General features: G+C 46.1%; 1 long non-coding RNA gene across 1 annotated transcript in view; it reads right to left on the reverse strand.

Moving 5' to 3' along the window:
• Nucleotides 1–8,195: 8,195 nt before the first annotated feature.
• LOC138854917 (uncharacterized) overlaps nucleotides 8,196–18,603 on the reverse strand; it is a 175,757-nt gene continuing 165,349 nt past the window's right edge. Inside the window, exon 3 of the long non-coding RNA XR_011394080.1 lies at nucleotides 8,196–8,361. This is a non-coding gene — a long non-coding RNA (uncharacterized lncRNA). The remainder of the gene's footprint in view (nucleotides 8,362–18,603) is intronic.

Genomic DNA, 18,603 nt, shown 5'->3' on the forward strand with positions numbered 1-18,603 from the left:
CTTCAATGTCTTCCAACCTCTCATTCTGTCCTAGTGTGCTCCCTGCCTTTGTTTTGGCCCCATGTGGGTTTGACAGGACCTCTGCATACAGTTTAGTTTCCATGCTTCCTTCAGACCTGTTGTCTGTGTTTGATGTAGCCATTGCCGATGCTAATTCTGTAATATCTTTGTCTCTGTGCTGTTTCAGATGTCTCGGCTCCTCTTCTAATCTCTCTATCTTGATTTCTGCTGCTGTGGCCTGTTGCTTCCACCTTCTGCATTCTGCTGCTAACCTCTCTTCCATCTTCCTTTCCAGCTCATCTAGTCTCCTTCCCCAGTCTTCCTCCCTTTTTTTGAGCTCTACCTCCCATTCCTCCCTCCCAGATTCGTCCTTGGAGCCTCTTGTCCTCATCCTGGTTCTAGGTTACCCCATTGCTCCACAGAAGGGGGGACGGGTGGTTAGAGGGAGGGGAATAGATGGTTAGGAGGAAAGGGGATGGATGGTTGTGGGGGAGGGGGAGGATGGTTATTGGAGGGGTAGAGATAGTTGGGGGAGGGGGTTAGATGGTTATTGGGGAGGGGGAGGATGGTTATTGAAGGGAGGTAGTTGGGGGGTTAGACGGTTTGGGGAGGGGTTAGGTGGTTTTGGGGAGGGGTAGGTGGCTAAGATGAGGTGGTTAGGGAAGGGGGAGGGGTGGTTAGGGGAGGGGGGTACATGTTTGTGTCAAGTGTTTGTGTCAAGTGGTGGACGGTGTGTGTGGGTGTGTATGTGCGTGTGTGTGTGTGGTGTGTGTGTGGTGTATGTGTGGTGTGTGTGTGGTGTGTGTGTGGTGTATGTGTGGTGTATGTGTGGTGTGTGTGGTGTGTGGTGTGTGTGTGTGTGGTGTGTGTGTGGTGTGTGTGTGGTGTGTGTGTTGTGTGGTGTGTGTGTTGTGTGGTGTGTGTGTTGTGTGGTGTGTGTGTGGTGTGGTGTGTGTGTGTGGTGTGTGTGTGTGGTGTGTGTGTGGTGTGTGTGTGGTGTGTGTGTGTGTGTGTGTGTGTGTGGTGTGTGTGTGGTGTGTGTGTGGTGTGTGTGTGTGTGTGTGTGTGTGTGTGTGTGGTGTGTGTGTGTGTGGTGTGTGTGTGGTGTGTGTGTGGTGTGTGTGTGGTGTGTGTGTGGTGTGTGTGTGGTGTGTGTGTGGTGTGTGTGTGTGATGTGTGTGTGTGTGATGTGTGTGTGTGTGTGTGTGTGTGGTGTGTGTGTGTGTGTGTGTGTTTGTGTGTGTGTGTGTGTGTGTGTGTGGTGTGTGTGTGGTGTGTGTGTGGTGTGTGTGTGGTGTGTGTGTGTGGTGTGTGTGGTGTGTGTGTGGTGTGTGTGTGGTGTGTGTGTGGTGTGTGTGTGGTGTGTGTTTGGTGTGTGTGGTGTGTGGTGTGTGTGTGGTGTGTGTGTGGTGTGTGGTGTGTGTGTGGTGTGTGTGGTGTGTGTGTGGTGTGTGTGTGGTGTGTGTGTGGTGTGTGTGTGGTGTGTGTGTGGTGTGTGTGTGGTGTGTGTGTGGGGTGTGTGTGTGTGTGTGTGTGTGTGTGTGTGTGTGTGTGTGTGTGTGTGTGTGTGTGTGTGTGTGTGTGTGTGTATGTGTGTGTGTATGTGTGTATGTATGTGTGTGTGTATGTGTGTGTGTATGTGTGTGTGTGTATGTGTGTGTGTGTGTGTGTGTGTGTGTGTGTGTGTGTGTGTGTCTACCCTTGTGCTTGTGTGTGAGGGAGGGAGGGTTAGGAAGGGGGGGGGGTAGGGGGTGTGGTTGAAAGATCCGTCGTGTAGGCACAAATTTAGTCTCATTTATCTTTCCCAATTATGCTACTCTCTCCACTTATTGCCCTTTCTGGATTTACGTATTAATTGTTGCTGGTTATCATCATTTTCCTTGTTCACATTGAGAGAGGACTTCCTAGCTTCCTAAGTATTCTTACTGCTAATAACTACCGGTAGTAACACTGCCTGTGTGCGTGTGTGTTTGTGTGTGTCGTACCTAATAGGTAACACTGGTCAATTAGCAAGAACTCATTTAAAATTAAGCCCTTTCTAAAATTTTATCTTATACGTTTAAAGATGGGGTCCACTTCTGGTGTAAACTGTGGGACCCATAGTCTCGGAGAAGTGAATAATTTATTATCATATTATGCCGTTTCCAAATTAGACCTTTATGAGGAACTCTTTCAAAAGCTTTTTTAAGCTTAAATTCAGTCTAATCATTTATTTCTCGTATAATTTCTTGAATAAAATCCCCCCCCCACCACAACGCTTGTGTAGGGGGGGGGGGATGGAAGGCATTCAGGCTTAATTCAAGGAACTGGAGCACAGATCCAGTTCCCTAGATCAGAAGCCCCTCACCAGGAACAAGGAACCTCCCTTGAGGGGGTTTGACTGTCGTAACAATTTGCATGATATTAAGTTTTTACTCTCGGTGTTTTAACCACTTTCCTCTGATGACTTTTCGGATTTGTTTCCAACAACACTTGTCAGCGAAACTGACCTGTAGTTTAAATGGTCTTCCGTGTCTCCTTTTTTAACTACCGACAGAAAGTGCTCTGTCTTCCGTCCGCCAATTTAGCCTCTAGTAGTGAAATCCCCCCCAAAATCAGACGAGGCTTGGTCATGGACCAGGCAGCGGGGGCATTAACCCCCGAACTATCTCCGGGTAGCATAACTCTTCTGTGCATTCTTGTAAAGCCAGTGGTGATATCTCGTCTGGTCTTAATGCTTTTTTCATGTCAGGATTAAGAATCCACTTCTAAATTATTTTCACTTATTTCAGTGTTCTCCATTCTAGTTGTCTGTCAGGTACTCACATCCTTTACATTAAGACAACCTTTTAACATAAACACTCTGAAACACTGTGTTTAATACTTTACACATTCCCTCTTCAATGAATCTGTCACTGTACAAGTCATAATATATGATTTGGCAGGACTGTAGATGGTATGGTGGTAGGCAGCACTGTATATGGTGTAGTGGTGAGCAGCCCAGCAGATTGTGTGGTGGTGGGCAGCACTGTAGATGGTGTGGTGGGCAGCACTGTAGATAGTATGGTAGTAGGCAGCACTATATACATGATGTGGGAATAGGCGATGAGGGCGAGGCAGCACTACAGGAGGCTTGGAGGGCAAGACATACGTGGAGGGCGAAGCAGAAGGCGTGGAGGGCGAGGCAGGAGGCGGAACCAACATACAATCACATCTCGAAGTGTCAGTGATGGTGAGCAGCGGGTCGGAAGGAGCAAGGATGAGCAGGAGTGACGGGAAGACGCTGCCTTCCTTGTTCTCCCCCGCCTCCTACCAGAAGTGATGCCACATTGCTTCAAGTTAGGTGTTGTTGTTTAGACGCCTCCTGCTCCTTCTGATCATTTGTCTTGTCTGATGATCGGGATGCATCAGTAGTGAATACGAGACACATTAACACTCTCTAAACACCTAACATAAGAATTTAGGATATTTATAACATTTGGGAGCAAATGAATGTAGTCTGGTTTCGGAAACGTAAGCCAGTTTTCTATAGTTTCCAATGAAGACAGCTATAACTATTAGCTATACATCTATCCCAATCTACTGCATTTTTACCTAAGTCAGTGCCAACAGCTATGCAATTTAAACAAAAAAAATGAGATAACTACCATCAATATCGTTCTCTCTGACTGTTCCGCGTGCCTCTTCATTGTAACGTAACGTGTTTGAGTTTCATAGTGATTAGTCTATTGATTTCCGTGATACAAACTGGATAACAAACACTGCTGAACAACTGAAAATAAAATTAGACACTCTGAACACTGGTAAACATATTTCTCATCAACTCTGCCTAACATCGCCAAAGATCACTAGTGGTTGACTGGTATAATTACTGGGTATATTGTTGTTGGCGGTGATGGTAGTGGTGATGGTGGTAGTGATAATGGTTGTGATATTGGTGGTGGTGGTTGTTATTAGTGGTGGTGGTGTGATAATGGCGGTGATGGTAGTGGTGATTGTGATAGTAATGGGGGTGGTGGTGGTTGTGATAGTGTTGGCTGTGGAGGTAATGGTGGCTGGGATAATAGCGGTAGTGGTGGTGGTAATAATAACGGTGACATTAGTGGTGGTGATATCAGTAGTGATGACATTAGTGGTGGTGATATCAGTAGTGATGACATTAGTGGTGGTGATATCAGTAGTGATGACATTAGTGGTGGTGATATCAGTAGTGATGACATTAGTGGTGGTGATATCAGTAGTGATGACATTAGTGGTACTGATATCAGTAGTGATGACATTCATGGTGGTGATATCAGTAATGATGACATTAGTGGTGGTGATATCAGTAGTGATGACATTAGTGGTACTGATATCAGTAGTGATGACATTAGTGGTGATATCAGTAGTGATGACAGTGGTGGTGATATCAGTAGTGATGACATTAGTGGTGGTGATATCAGTAATGATGACATTAGTGGTGGTGATATCAGTAGTGATGACATTAGTGGTGGTGATATCAGTAATGATGACATTAGTGGTGGTGATATCAGTAGTGATGACATTAGTGGTGGTGATATCAGTAGTGATGACATTAGTGGTGGTGATATCAGTAATGATGACATTAGTGGTGGTGATATCAGTAATGATGACATTAGTGGTGGTGATATCAGTAGTGATGACATTAGTGGTACTGATATCAGTAGTGATGACATTCATGGTGGTGATATCAGTGGTGATGACGTTAGTGGTGGTGATGGACACATACGTGTCTAAACATGCACAGGTATGCATCCGTGTACAATACACAAATATTTTATATACATACATAAGTACAAACATTACATAAGAATGCATACAGTATATACACTCACTCTATGCATAGCAAGTGTACATGAACATAAGAAAATATACAAATACATTCACAAATCTATGCATACATAACAGTACACATGCAAACATTCTCACACATACGCACACATACATGTGTCAGTGTGGATACATATACAAGCATAAATATACATATGCATGCATCTACACACGCACACAGACAAGTATACTTATACACACGCATACATATGTCTAAGTATACATCTGCATATGCATGCATACAATAGTTTCATACGAACATACATGCACAAGAACACCTACGAGACATATACATAGTTACAGGTATACATTCACGTATACAGATTTTTATATTTTCCTTATTAGTTTTTAAAACCACCTTCCACTATTCCTTTTTCCTTGAATTAAGGTAGAGAGGGCTGGGCATACGAGATATAGGGATGCCATTCTCGGATCCTGCAGCGACCAAAATTAGAATTTCTCACAGGAGGGCAACTGGTATGCAGATGGAAGATGGAACACAATGTACCAGCTTCTCTAATAATGTACAAATGAAAAACTTGTAGTACCTGGCCGCAAGTCACCAGCCATAAAACGGACAAAGAGTAAAAAAAATAAATTCTGAAACCAAGGATAGTTTGAGAACTTGTATATTCCCACCACCAATATTTACAGTGTGTAAAGAATGCAAAAGAACAGTAATGTTAATAGATATCATACAAATAAGAGTTGTAATGAGAAAACGACGGGGTGGATAATGAGAACATTCAAACCAAGAGGAAATAGTGCTGATGGTGAAGCTATTCAAATCGCCTGTGCTCTCTCGCTTAGAGTATTGTTCAGTGTTGACGGCCCCGTTCAGGGCAGGGAAAACAGAGCTGGAACAAATGTAGAGAAATGCAAGTAGTAATTGTGTGATGCACTATGACCAAAATGTAACATACTCTGAGCATACCACAAGTGATATGAAAGTATTGTTATAAACGATTAGAAGAAAATAGTTAAAAACTTTGGACCAAAAAAAAAACTAACTAGTAAATAATTCGGTTTCCGGTGAGCACATTCATGTATAACGAAGCTACAAACTCATTATGACTAAGTACCAAAAAGAATTCAATAAAAATAAATGGATTTTCTTTATCTAGATTTTATAAAAGTTTTTGATAAAATTCCCCATATATGACTATTTTTGAAACTAAGATATACAGGAAGAACAAAAGGCAAATTATTACACTTTAAGAGAAAGACTGAGAGAAAAATTTCCAACAGATGTAAGAAGGATGCCACAAGCATATTTATAATTTATGCAAATGACTTACTAAAAGGTACAGAAAACTGTGTGTTTGCTGATGATGCAAAAATCAGAGAAAATAAATAATAAAAATAACAAAAAACACTAAAGGAGGACTTAGATAAATTGAGCAAATGGAGTGATGGATGAAAATATAATTCAGATATATGACATGTAATGGATGTGGGAGAAAGTCAACTCATTCCACATTTAAATAGACAGTGGAAGAAAATATTGGATAAATCAGAGAGAGGGATATAGTTATGAAGATGATTACACACTTACGCAACACTTGGGCATCTATTTTGTGTTGCGCAAGTGTCAGATTTATCAAACTGTTGGTTCTCCGAATCACTTACCTGTACAGTAGTGAAGATCAGGGAAATAAATTCTGAGGAGCTCACATCCTACCTTGTGTGTGTGGTGTGTGTGGTGTGTGGTGTGTGTGTGTGTGTGTGTGTGTGTGTGTGTGTGTGTGTGTGTGTGTGTGTGTGTGTGTGGTGTGTGTGGTGTGTGTGGTGTGTGTGTGTGTGTGTGTGTGTGTGTGTGTGTGTGTGTGTGTGTGTGTGTGTGTGTGTGGTGTGTGTGTGTGTGTGTGTGGTGTGTGTGGTGTGTGTGGTGTGTGTGTGTGGTGTGTGTGGTGTGTGTGTGTGTGTGTGGTGTGGTGTGTGTGTGTGGGGGGGTGTGGGGTGTGTGATGTGTGTGGTGTGTGTGTGTGGTGTGTGTGGTGTGTGGTGTGTGGTGTGTGGTGTGTGCGTGTGTGTGTGGTGTGTGTGTGGTGTGTGTGCGTGTGTATATGTGTGTGTGTGTGTGTGTGTGTGTGTGTGTGTGTGTGTGTGTACGTACGTACTCACCTATTTGCGGTTATAAGGGTCGACTCTAAGCTCCTGGTCCTGTCGCTTCGGGGAACACACACACACACGCACACGCACACACACACACGCACGCGCACACACACACACACACACACACACACACACACACACACACACACTAAAAAGCTTTATATATTTTTCCCTTGGTCAGGGCTTGACCGCCCACACCGACCATAGGTCCAGCACGGCTTAGGTTTTTTTGTTTACCTCGAGGGGAGACTGTCAGTCCCATTGTTTACAGCGGCCACAGTCTGTGATTTGCTGTTGTTTCTGTCTGCCTGGGTAACTGCAGACCCTGCAGCACCCCACCTCAGCACCACTACACCTCAACACCACTACACCTCAGCATCACTACACCTCAACACCACTACACCTCGGGACCACTACACCTCGGCACCACTACACCTCGGCACCACTACACCTCGGCACCACTACACCTCGGCACCACTACACCTCGGCACTACACCGTTACACCTCAGCACCATTACACCTCAGCACCATTACACTTCAACACCATTACACCTCAGCACCACTAAACCTCAGCACCACTAAACCTCAGCACCACTACATCTTAGCACCACTACTACACCCCAGCACTACTACCACACCTCAGCATCGCCAGACTGCAGCATCACCACACCTCAGCACCACCCCACCGCAGCATTACAACACCTCACCATTACCACCACCACCTATCCTGACTCAAACATCACCTTCCTTCAGTATTTCCTGACCACAGCATCACCAGGCCCAAGTTCATATTATTATTATTATTATTATTATTATTATTATTATTATTATTATTATTATTATCGTTATTTATTTTTTCTTTTTAACACACTGGCCATCTCCCACCGAGGATGAGTGACACGAAAAAGAGGAAATACTTTCACCGTCACTTGTTCAATCACTGTCATAACAGAATCATGCTGACATCACAGTTCAGATGGCCTCCTCACCACATCTGCACCCATCCTTTAAAATGCAGTTACTGCACTTTCCACTTTTAGAACTCAAGTCCGGCTAGTCATTTTCCCTGAATCCCTTCATAAAATTTACCCTGGTCACACTCCAGCAGCACGTTGAGTCACAAAACCTACTTGCCTCCACTCTGATCTAATGCGTTAGAATAAGCCTGTTCAATATTTAAGCCCCTAGCACTCAAAACCTTCTTTACCCCTGCCTTCCAACCCTTCCTTAGAAGACACTTACCCCTACTTACCTCCACCTCCTTGAGAGTGGTGGGGGTGGGCAAGGACAGTGGAGTGGGTCGAGACAGAGGTGGGCTGGTCCAATGTTCACCTTGCATTAGACTCAGGAGGAGAGTCGGTACCTTTAGCCCGACCTCGCTTGGCTGGCGGCTTCGTGGGTAGGCAGTGAGGACCTCACCTGAGGGGAGAGAAGTGTGGAGAGGGGAGGGGAGGTAAGTGGGCGGAGTGAAAGAGTGAGGATAAACTGAGTGGAGGGAAACAGAGATAGTGTGAGGTGTGACTAATGAGCTCACGTTACAAGTGACTTGTATTAAGTAACCCTGTCCTCTTTACCCTGTCCTCGTTATCCTATTCTTTTTATCCTGTCCTCTCTATTCTGTCCTCGTTGCTCCGTCCTCGTTGCTCCGTCCTCTTTACCCCGTCCTCGTTACCCCGTCCTCGTTACCCCGTCCTCGTTACCCCGTCCTCGTTACCCCGTCCTCGTTACCCCGCCTCGTTACCCCGTCCTCGTTACCCCCGTCCTCGTTACCCCGTCCTCGTTACCCCCGTCCTCGTTACCCCGTCCTCGTTACCCCCGTCCACGTTACCCCCGTCCTCGTTACCCCCGTCCTCGTTACCCCCGTCCTCGTTACCCCGTCCTCGTTACCCCCGTCCTCGTTACCCCCGTCCTCGTTACCCCCGTCCTCGTTACCCCCGTCCTCGTTACCCCCGTCCTCGTTACCCCCGTCCTCGTTACCCCGGTCCTCGTTACCCCCGTCCTCGTTACCCCGTCCTCGTTACCCCGTCCTCGTTACCCCCGTCCTCGTTACCCCCGTCCTCGTTACCCCCGTCCTCGTTACCCCCGTCCTCGTTACCCCGTCCTCGTTATCCCGTCCTCGTTACCCCGTCCTCAGACAAAAAAAATCAGTGTCAAAAAACTTGGCAGTGCCACTCATCCTGAGCCAACATTATTAAAAATAATAACTAAACCATTTAAATTACTGCTATTTAATTAATAATTCTGGCTAAATTATATTCATTTTACCTATTTTTAAATCTTGTAAAATATTGTAAATTTTACATTGTAAATTTCTACGAATTTTATATTTTTTTTTTTTGGTAAAATACTACAAATATTATTTAGAAAATACTTGTAAATGATATTAGTTTTTTTTTTTTTTGTATTCTGATACAGTTCCGAATTACTGTATCTGGATCCCAGGCCTACATCACCTGCCATGCCTACATCACCTGCCAGGCCTACATCACCTGCCAGGCCTACACCACCTGCCAGGCCTACACCTGCCAGGCCTACACCACCTGCCAGGCCTACACCACCTGCCAGGCCTACATCACCTGCCAGGCATACACCACCTGCCAGGCATACACCTGCCAGGCCTCCACCACCTGCCAGGCCTCCACCACCTGCACCTCCCACCTCCTCCATTCCCTCCCATTCCCCACGTCTACCTGGCTGCGAGTCTTGCTAGCCAGGTATTTCCCCGGTCACAGGTACCAGTAAGTCACAGGTAAGTAGGCTCGACCTCCCCGCCCAGGAAATCTGTTCCCACTTAAACTTCGGTTCAGCAGATACCCAGCAGGTCGTCTCCGTTCAACAGATACCCAGCATGTTGTCGTCGTTTAGCAAGCACCCAACAAGTTGTCGTCGTTCAGCAGGTACCCAGCAGGTTGTCGTCGTTCAGCAGGTACCCAGCAGGTTGTCGTCGTTCAGAAGGTAACTAGGAGGTTGTCGTTCAGCAGATACCCAGCAGGTTGTTGTCGTTCAGCAGATACCCAGAAGGTTGTCGTCGTTCAGCAGGTAACCAGCAGGTTGTCGTCGTTCACCAGGCACCCAACAGGTTGTCGTCGTTCAGCAGGTACCCAGCAGGTTGTCGTCGTTCAGCAGGTAACTAGGAGGTTGTCGTTCAGCAGATACCCAGAAGGTTGTCGTCGTTCAGCAGGTACCCAGCAGGTTGTCGTCGTTCAGCAGGTACCCAGCAGGTTGTTGATACATAAAGAAAATATGAAAGTATCAAAAATTAAGAGAAAAGTGACGAAGACCTCGGTGACCCTCCCGAAGTCTCCCAACTCGGGCTGACACTACCAAAGTCTCCCAACTCGGGCTGACACTACCAAAGTCTCCCAACTCGGGCTGACACTACCAAAGTCTCCCAACTCGGGCTGACACTACCAAAGTCTCCCAACTCGGGCTGACACTACCAAAGTCTCCCAACTCGGGCTGACACTACCAAAGTCTCCCAACTCGGGCTGACACTACCAAAGTCTCCCAACTCGGGCTGCTGTCTCCCAACTGACACTACCAAAGTCTCCCAACTCGGGCTGACACTACCAAAGTCTCCCAACTCGGGCTGACACTACCAAAGTCTCCCAACTCGGGCTGACACTACCAAAGTCTCCCAACTCGGGCTGACACTACCAAAGTCTCCCAACTCGGGCTGACACTACCAAAGTCTCCCAACTCGGGCTGACACTACCAAAGTCTCCCAACTCGGGCTGACACTACCAAAGTCTCCCAACTCGGGCTGACACTACCAAAGTCTCCCAACTCGGGCTGACACTACCAAAGTCTCCCAACTCGGGCTGACACTACCAAAGTCTCCCAACTCGGGCTGACACTACCAAAGTCTCCCAACTCGGGCTGACACTACCAAAGTCTCCCAACTCGGGCTGACACTACCAAAGTCTCCCAACTCGGGCTGACACTACCAAAGTCTCCCAACTCGGGCTGACACTACCAAAGTCTCCCAACTCGGGCTGACACTACCAAAGTCTCCCAACTCGGGCTGACACTACCAAAGTCTCCCAACTCGGGCTGACACTACCAAAGTCTCCCAACTCGGGCTGACACTACCAAAGTCTCCCAACTCGGGCTGACACTACCAAAGTCTCCCAACTCGGGCTGACACTACCAAAGTCTCCCAACTCGGGCTGACACTACCAAAGTCTCCCAACTCGGGCTGACACTACCAAAGTCTCCCAACTCGGGCTGACACTACCAAAGTCTCCCAACTCGGGCTGACACTACCAAAGTCTCCCAACTCGGGCTGACACTACCAAAGTCTCCCAACTCGGGCTGACACTACCAAAGTCTCCCAACTCGGGCTGACACTACCAAAGTCTCCCAACTCGGGCTGACACTACCAAAGTCTCCCAACTCGGGCTGACACTACCAAAGTCTCCCAACTCGGGCTGACACTACCAAAGTCTCCCAACTCGGGCTGACACTACCAAAGTCTCCCAACTCGGGCTGACACTACCAAAGTCTCCCAACTCGGGCTGACACTACCAAAGTCTCCCAACTCGGGCTGACACTACCAAAGTCTCCCAACTCGGGCTGACACTACCAAAGTCTCCCAACTCGGGCTGACACTACCAAAGTCTCCCAACTCGGGCTGACACTACCAAAGTCTCCCAACTCGGGCTGACACTACCAAAGTCTCCCAACTCGGGCTGACACTACCAAAGTCTCCCAACTCGGGCTGACACTACCAAAGTCTCCCAACTCGGGCTGACACTACCAAAGTCTCCCAACTCGGGCTGACACTACCAAAGTCTCCCAACTCGGGCTGACACTACCAAAGTCTCCCAACTCGGGCTGACACTACCAAAGTCTCCCAACTCGGGCTGACACTACCAAAGTCTCCCAACTCGGGCTGACACTACCAAAGTCTCCCAACTCGGGCTGACACTACCAAAGTCTCCCAACTCGGGCTGACACTACCAAAGTCTCCCAACTCGGGCTGACACTACCAAAGTCTCCCAACTCGGGCTGACACTACCAAAGTCTCCCAACTCGGGCTGACACTACCAAAGTCTCCCAACTCGGGCTGACACTACCAAAGTCTCCCAACTCGGGCTGACACTACCAAAGTCTCCCAACTCGGGCTGACACTACCAAAGTCTCCCAACTCGGGCTGACACTACCAAAGTCTCCCAACTCGGGCTGACACTACCAAAGTCTCCAACTCGGGCTGACACTACCAAAGTCTCCCAACTCGGGCTGACACTACCAAAGTCTCCCAACTCGGGCTGACACTACCAAAGTCTCCCAACTCGGGCTGACACTACCAAAGTCTCCCAACTCGGGCTGACACTACCAAAGTCTCCCAACTCGGGCTGACACTACCAAAGTCTCCCAACTCGGGCTGAATAAATTCAACACCCTGTATGACCCCCCCCCCATCCTGCCTGGAGTATAACAATGAAACTTAGCTAAGTTTTGTCCCCACTACAAGTCTGTTACATAGAATTAGATAGCAGCACACTACTGATATATCCAACTTTGTTAAAATACCCACCAACTGTAAATATAAACTGAATGACATTTCGGGTCATCCTGAACCATTATCAAGTGCAGAGAGAGAGAGAGAGAGAGAGAGAGAGAGAGAGAGAGAGAGAGAGAGAGAGAGAGAGAGAGAGAGAGAGAGAGAGAGAGAGAGAGAGAGAGAGAGAGAAAGGGAAAGCCAGAAGTTAGGTTAGGGTATACAGAAGTGAGCAGACATCCAAGGTCAGGTCAATTCATACTAGTTCTGAAGATTATAATATTTGTCAAGTACCTTTTTAAGCCAACTTTAGCTGTATCCAGTATATAATCTGTACCGAATTGAAAATTCATAGGTTTGGCGAAACGTTTCCGCGCTAAAGATACGGAGGTATTGCACAGTGTCTCTCATCAGCTAGAGTTATACCCTAGAAATGGCAAAGTTACGATGTAAGGAGACGGGGAAGGGGAATAAGGGAAGGTAAGGAAGGGAGACGGGGGGTAGAATGTAACACAAACAAGACAATGATCAAGGAACAATCATTAACTCACACCTGTCTTTTAAAGTGTAAACACAACAGCAAGAACAGCATTAGTAGTAATAGTAGTAGTGGTAACAGTTGTAATAGAAGTAATAGTAACAGATGTAGTAGTAATAGGTGTAGTAACATTGTAGTAACAGTTGTAGTAATAGTAGTAGTAGTAACAGTTGTAGTAATAGTAGTAGTAACAGTTGTAGTAATAGTAGTAGTAGTAGTAACAGTTGTAGTAATAGTAGTAGTAGTAGTAGTAACAGTTGTAGTAATAGTAGTAGTAGTAACAGTTGTAGTAATAGTAGTAACAGTTGTAGTAATAGTAGTAACAGTTGTAGTAATAGTAGTAACAGTTGTAGTAATAGTAGTAGTAGTAACAGTTGTAGTAATAGTAGCAGTAGTAGTAACAGTTGTAGTAGTAGTAGTAACAGTTGTAGTAATAGTAGTAGTAGTAACAGTTGTAGTAATAGTAGTAGCAGTAACAGTTGTAGTCATAGTAGTAACAGTTGTAGTAATAGTAGTAACAGTTGTAGTAATAGTAGTAACAGTTGTAGTAATAGTAGTAACAGTTGTAGTAATAGTAGTAACAGTTGTAGTAATAGTAGTAGTAACAGTTGTAGTAATAGTAGCAGTAGTAGTAACAGTTGTAGTAGTAGTAGTAACAGTTGTAGTAATAGTAGTAGTAGTAACAGTTGTAGTAATAGTAGTAGCAGTAACAGTTGTAGTAATAGTAGTAGTAGTAACAGTTGTAGTAATAGTAGTAGTAGTAACAGTTGTAGTAATAGTAGTAGTAGTAACAGTTGTAGTAATAGTAGTAGTAGTAACAGTTGTAGTAATAGTAGTAGTAACAGTTGTAGTAATAGTAGTAGTAGTAACAGTTGTAGTAATAGTAGTAGTAGTAACAGTTGTAGTAATAGTAGTAGTAGTAACAGTTGTAGTAAGTAGTAGTAGTAGTAGTAACAGTTGTAGTAAGTAGTAGTAGTAGTAGTAGTAACAGTTGTAGTAATAGTAGTAGTAGTAGTAACAGTTGTAGTAATAGTAGTAGTAGTAGTAACAGTTGTAGTAATAGTAGTAGTAGTAACAGTTGTATTAATAGTAGTAGTAGTAACAGTTGTAGTAATAGTAGTAGTAGTAACAGTTGTAGTAATAGTAGTAGTAGTAACAGTTGTAGTAATAGTAGTAGTAACAGTTGTAGTAATAGTAGTAGTAGTAACAGTTGTAGTAATAGTAGTAGCAGTAACAGTTGTAGTAATAGTAGTAGTAGTAACAGTTGTAGTAATAGTAGTAGTAACAGTTGTAGTAATAGTAGTAGTAGTAACAGTTGTAGTAATAGTAGTAGTAGTAACAGTTGTAGTAATAGTAGTAGTAGTAACAGTTGTAGTAACAGTAGTAACAGTTGTAGTAATAGTAATAACAGTTGTAGTAATAGTAGTAACATTTGTAGTAATAGTAACAGTTGTAGTAATAGTAATAACAGTTGTAGTAATAGTAGTAACAGTTGTAGTAATAGTAATAACAGTTGTAGTAATAGTAGTAACAGTTGTAGTAATAGTAACAGTTGTAGTAATAGTAATAACAGTTGTAGTAATAGTAGTAACAGTTGCAGTAATAGTAGTAACAGTTGTAGTAATAGTAATAATAGTAATAACTGTAGTAACGGAGGTAGTAGTAACAGTAATAGCAGCAGCACAGGCAAAGCTAGTAAACACGAGAGTGACATCCAGGAACCTTGACAAACTCGTTGAAAACACTCATTATCTTTTATATACAACTCATTCATGGAAATACGACACGGGAAGAGAACCACCACCTGCTTAAACGCAAACTGAAGCTCTACAAAGTCTAAAGGCGTGCATCAAGACTCAGTCGTGAGCCGAGAGGAAATGTATGGGCTAGTACAAGGGCTGGTCTCAGACCGGGCTGGGGTCACCATCTGGAAAGACCCGAGCCGAGACAAGACTGGCGAACCTACTACAGCGGGGGCGTTGACCCCTGAAACCCTTTCCAGGTAAACTGCAGGTAGGGCTGGTATGAGAAGACCTGGAAAGAGGAGTAGACTGTACTAGTGAGCAGTAGCGATATGGTGCGAATTGTAGAGGGCTGGGGTGAGCAGGAGAAAGCTGGAGTGAGGAGGAAAAGAGTGGGGTGAGCACAATAAAGCTAAGGTGAACAGGAAAGTGTTGGAGTGAGAGAAGGATAGAACCGGTGTGAACAGGGAAGGGTTTGGGTGAGCAGGAGAGGGCTGGATCAGCAGGGAGGGGCTGGGGTGAGTCGGGAAGAAGTGAGGTGAGCAGGAGAGGGGCTGGGTCGCGGACTAAGACAAAGCCTGGGCCGGTCCATCCATCAGGACGCCTGCAGGAGGTCCCCGGCTTGGCCTGGCCCGGCCCTCGTCCTGGCAGTTCATATATTAGCTCCCCAGCGGTCAACTCCCCACCAGCGGGAGGCGAGGCGCCACACCGGGGCTCCTCCCGCCCCGCTAAACGGGACTACTTACTCGACGCAACTCCATACCACGCGTGTCGAATCCCTCATGATGAAGACCGCAGCTGTGACCACAGTAAAGGTCCCGAGATGAGATGCTCGTCTCGTCCAAATTTGTTTCTTATCATATACAAGCACTCAGGATCTGCTCTAACTCGTCCAGGGCATTTTCCGCTTAACTCCAGTAGGCTTTTCCATCTGGCAGGGGCCCAGGGTTAGGGTAGGACTCCAGGGAGACGTTGGGCCCCTGGTCATGCGGGTCCTGGGGTAGGGGCCCAGCGGGTGGGCACGTCTAGATAGATGGCGCCTTCAGCCATGTTCTCTAGCTGGGAGATGTTGAAGACACGAAAACACAGTGTTGTGAATCATTTATTGTAAAGCCATTGTCGGTCTATCAGATCCTCCTGCAAGACACAAAGACCTTCATTGCGTTTATTATTGTCGAGGCGTCTGCTCTGGAGGCCGCTAACTAGCTCCACGTAGATACATGCTATTCATTACACACGACTACACGAATTTATATCCTGGATGCGGCTCAGGCTAGTGGGGAAGGAGAGTGAGTGGGTGGGTGGGGGGGGGGGGGTTAAGGGCCTGGCACCTCTTTCCTGGGGCCACAGTAGTTGGTGGCACAGAGATCGGCCAGAGGGACCAAGAAGGGCCCTCAATAGGAACTTTAGAAGAGCATCTAATAGGAACCCCAGAAGGCACTTCAATAGAAACCCCAGAAAGACCCATCATGAACCCCAGAAGAGCCTTCAATACGAACCCCACCACAGGTTTCAAGAGTGTTCAAGTCTTGCAACATCTGATTCAACCTAATCAACCGGGTTTAGGTCTCCATTAATGTAAATATAATCTAATGTATCTTCGCAACAAAGCAACTAAATTCATTTAGATCTGTACTTAATTAGCATAGACATGTTTATATGTTTTGATCACATCAGCAGTTTCCCACGAAGATAATCCTCGTCTTCCCAAGGAAAAAAAAACCGCATTCACCATCGTTTATTCAATAACCGTCTTGCCCTAAGCGCATAGACATTACAGTTCCAATGAGCCTACAAGCATCACCACCACCCATCCACCAGAGTTCAGACAGTGTACTTCCCACCTCCAGCCATTCAACAGTACAGGTAGTGTACTTCCCACCATCACCACCACCCATCCAGCGAAGCTCCTGGAAAGCGAAACGTTGCCACAGTAAAATGTCACTAGTTATATATGTATCCTTTTACCTAACAGAATTCCGGCAATATATTTTCCGCCTCCCAAAACTCAAGTCCAGTGAAAGTGCATAGGTAAACTTTACGTAAAAATACCATCCTGGTTACTTTTAAAAATATGCTGACTATGGAACAGTATCTCTGACAGACGTGCTGGCAACTACGGAGAAAAACAGGCTGCAGAATGAGCTTTCAGTGCGACAAGGTTTCACTGTGTATAGAACGTAACTTTCCGCAGCCTGTCTTCTTCACTGTTGTCGGCAGGATGCTGCTAGAATTCATTTTTAACAGGAATTTACTATGATGAAGTGCTCGGAAAAATATAAATGTTATTGAGGACCACTATCCCGTCTAGATGATCTCGATCAGCCAAGCTGTGATGGTTATGTAGGTCTAGAAGTCGGTAGCACTAACAGCCTGGTTAATCAAACCATCAATTAGGCCTGGCCTTAGGCCGGATTGCAAGAGTAGAAGAACGCACGAAGCGAGTCGCGGGAACGTCACAGGTATGATAGTTTTCCCAAGGCAAGTCCTTCGCTCCTTTCAAATTTTCTTGGGTCAGTCGATCACCGACAGTCTGAGTGGTCAGAGACTGAGCGACGATTGGCTAATGGAGGGTCAATCCTCCATCACTCCTTGTACTAAACCTCACACGGGCTTTGCGTTTTTGTGTATTACACGAAAACGGAACAAGTGAATGGAAGAAATCGCTTATTTTAAGTACATTATTATACGACGTGGCCCTGGAGAAGCTGAAAGCGTCATTCGCTCTTGTCGAGAGTAGAAACAGTGTTATGGTGATGGACAAACTAAAAGAATCTTGTTCTGTCACTTTAACATAGTTTTCTGTCGGCAAGGGATGATAAGAACGCTATACAAGGACTCGGAAGAGAGGAAGGTGTGAAGAGTGCGTGAAGGAGGGGAGGTAGAATAAGGGAGAAAGGAGGCGAAGGAGAGGTGGAGCAAAGGCAGATAGGGGTGAAGGAGGGAAGGGAGAGTGAAAATGGGTTGGGGTGGGTGGAGGAGGGTTGAGTTACTCCATGACATAGGTCAGATCCTTCTTGTCACCTGTGGAGTTGAGATTCTTCAGGTGTGGGTCACCGTGGATAGATTGTGTTCGTCGGTGTTGTATGATCCAATAGTCGTTGATTTAAAGGTGTGTAGTCGTGTGGGGCTTTCTTCAGATGCGTTGTGGCTGTCTTAGGAACCTTAGCTGGGCCTTCAGCTCATTCGTGTAGTGTATGCGTATGAGGGGCTCCCTGATGAGTGGTGATTGGTGTACGAGGAGCCCCCCTCAGGGCCCCCCGTGTGGCCCTCTCACCAGCTGCTGCTGAGCACACCATGTGGGCCCCTGTGTCTCTGACACCTGGAGACCCCTTAGTGCACCTCCCGTCTCCTTCCCATAACATCACCGCGTCAGGTAGGTCCTCATCGCCCCATTCCACAAGAACACTCCGAGAGGTTCCTCATATCTAAGCACTGTGAAGCCACCTGTTAAAAATCAGCTATAAAACTCGCCGAAGAATGTGCGAGTGATGTTTAAGGTTGTAAGAACAAAGGGGTGGGCGGACTTCGAGGCTGGGAGATCGGTCTTCGGGCCGCCTCCTGCCGTGAGCACCGCGGCGGCTAGCGACACCCAGGTAAGAAAAAAGAAGAATTATGTGTCACTAGCGGGTCTATCACCGGCGTTCAGTCCATTTGCTGCCGGTCGTGACCACAGGCGGTGTTTTACACCGGGTCGGCCGGGTGGGAGGTGTTTCCAAATATTTACGGGTGTATTTTAACGATTACGACCGCGGGTAATACGCTCAGGCATTATGCTAATGGTCTGCTTTTTCCGAGTGCTGTATAACCCAAACGGGTTTACAGCTTTCCTTTTAAGTAACGTGAGCAAGTCTCCTAAAAGTTTTTTTTAACAGAAA

The sequence above is a fragment of the Cherax quadricarinatus genome, chromosome 74, assembly GCF_038502225.1.
Source record: "Cherax quadricarinatus isolate ZL_2023a chromosome 74, ASM3850222v1, whole genome shotgun sequence".
NCBI classification, from domain to species: Eukaryota; Metazoa; Arthropoda; class Malacostraca; order Decapoda; family Parastacidae; genus Cherax; species Cherax quadricarinatus.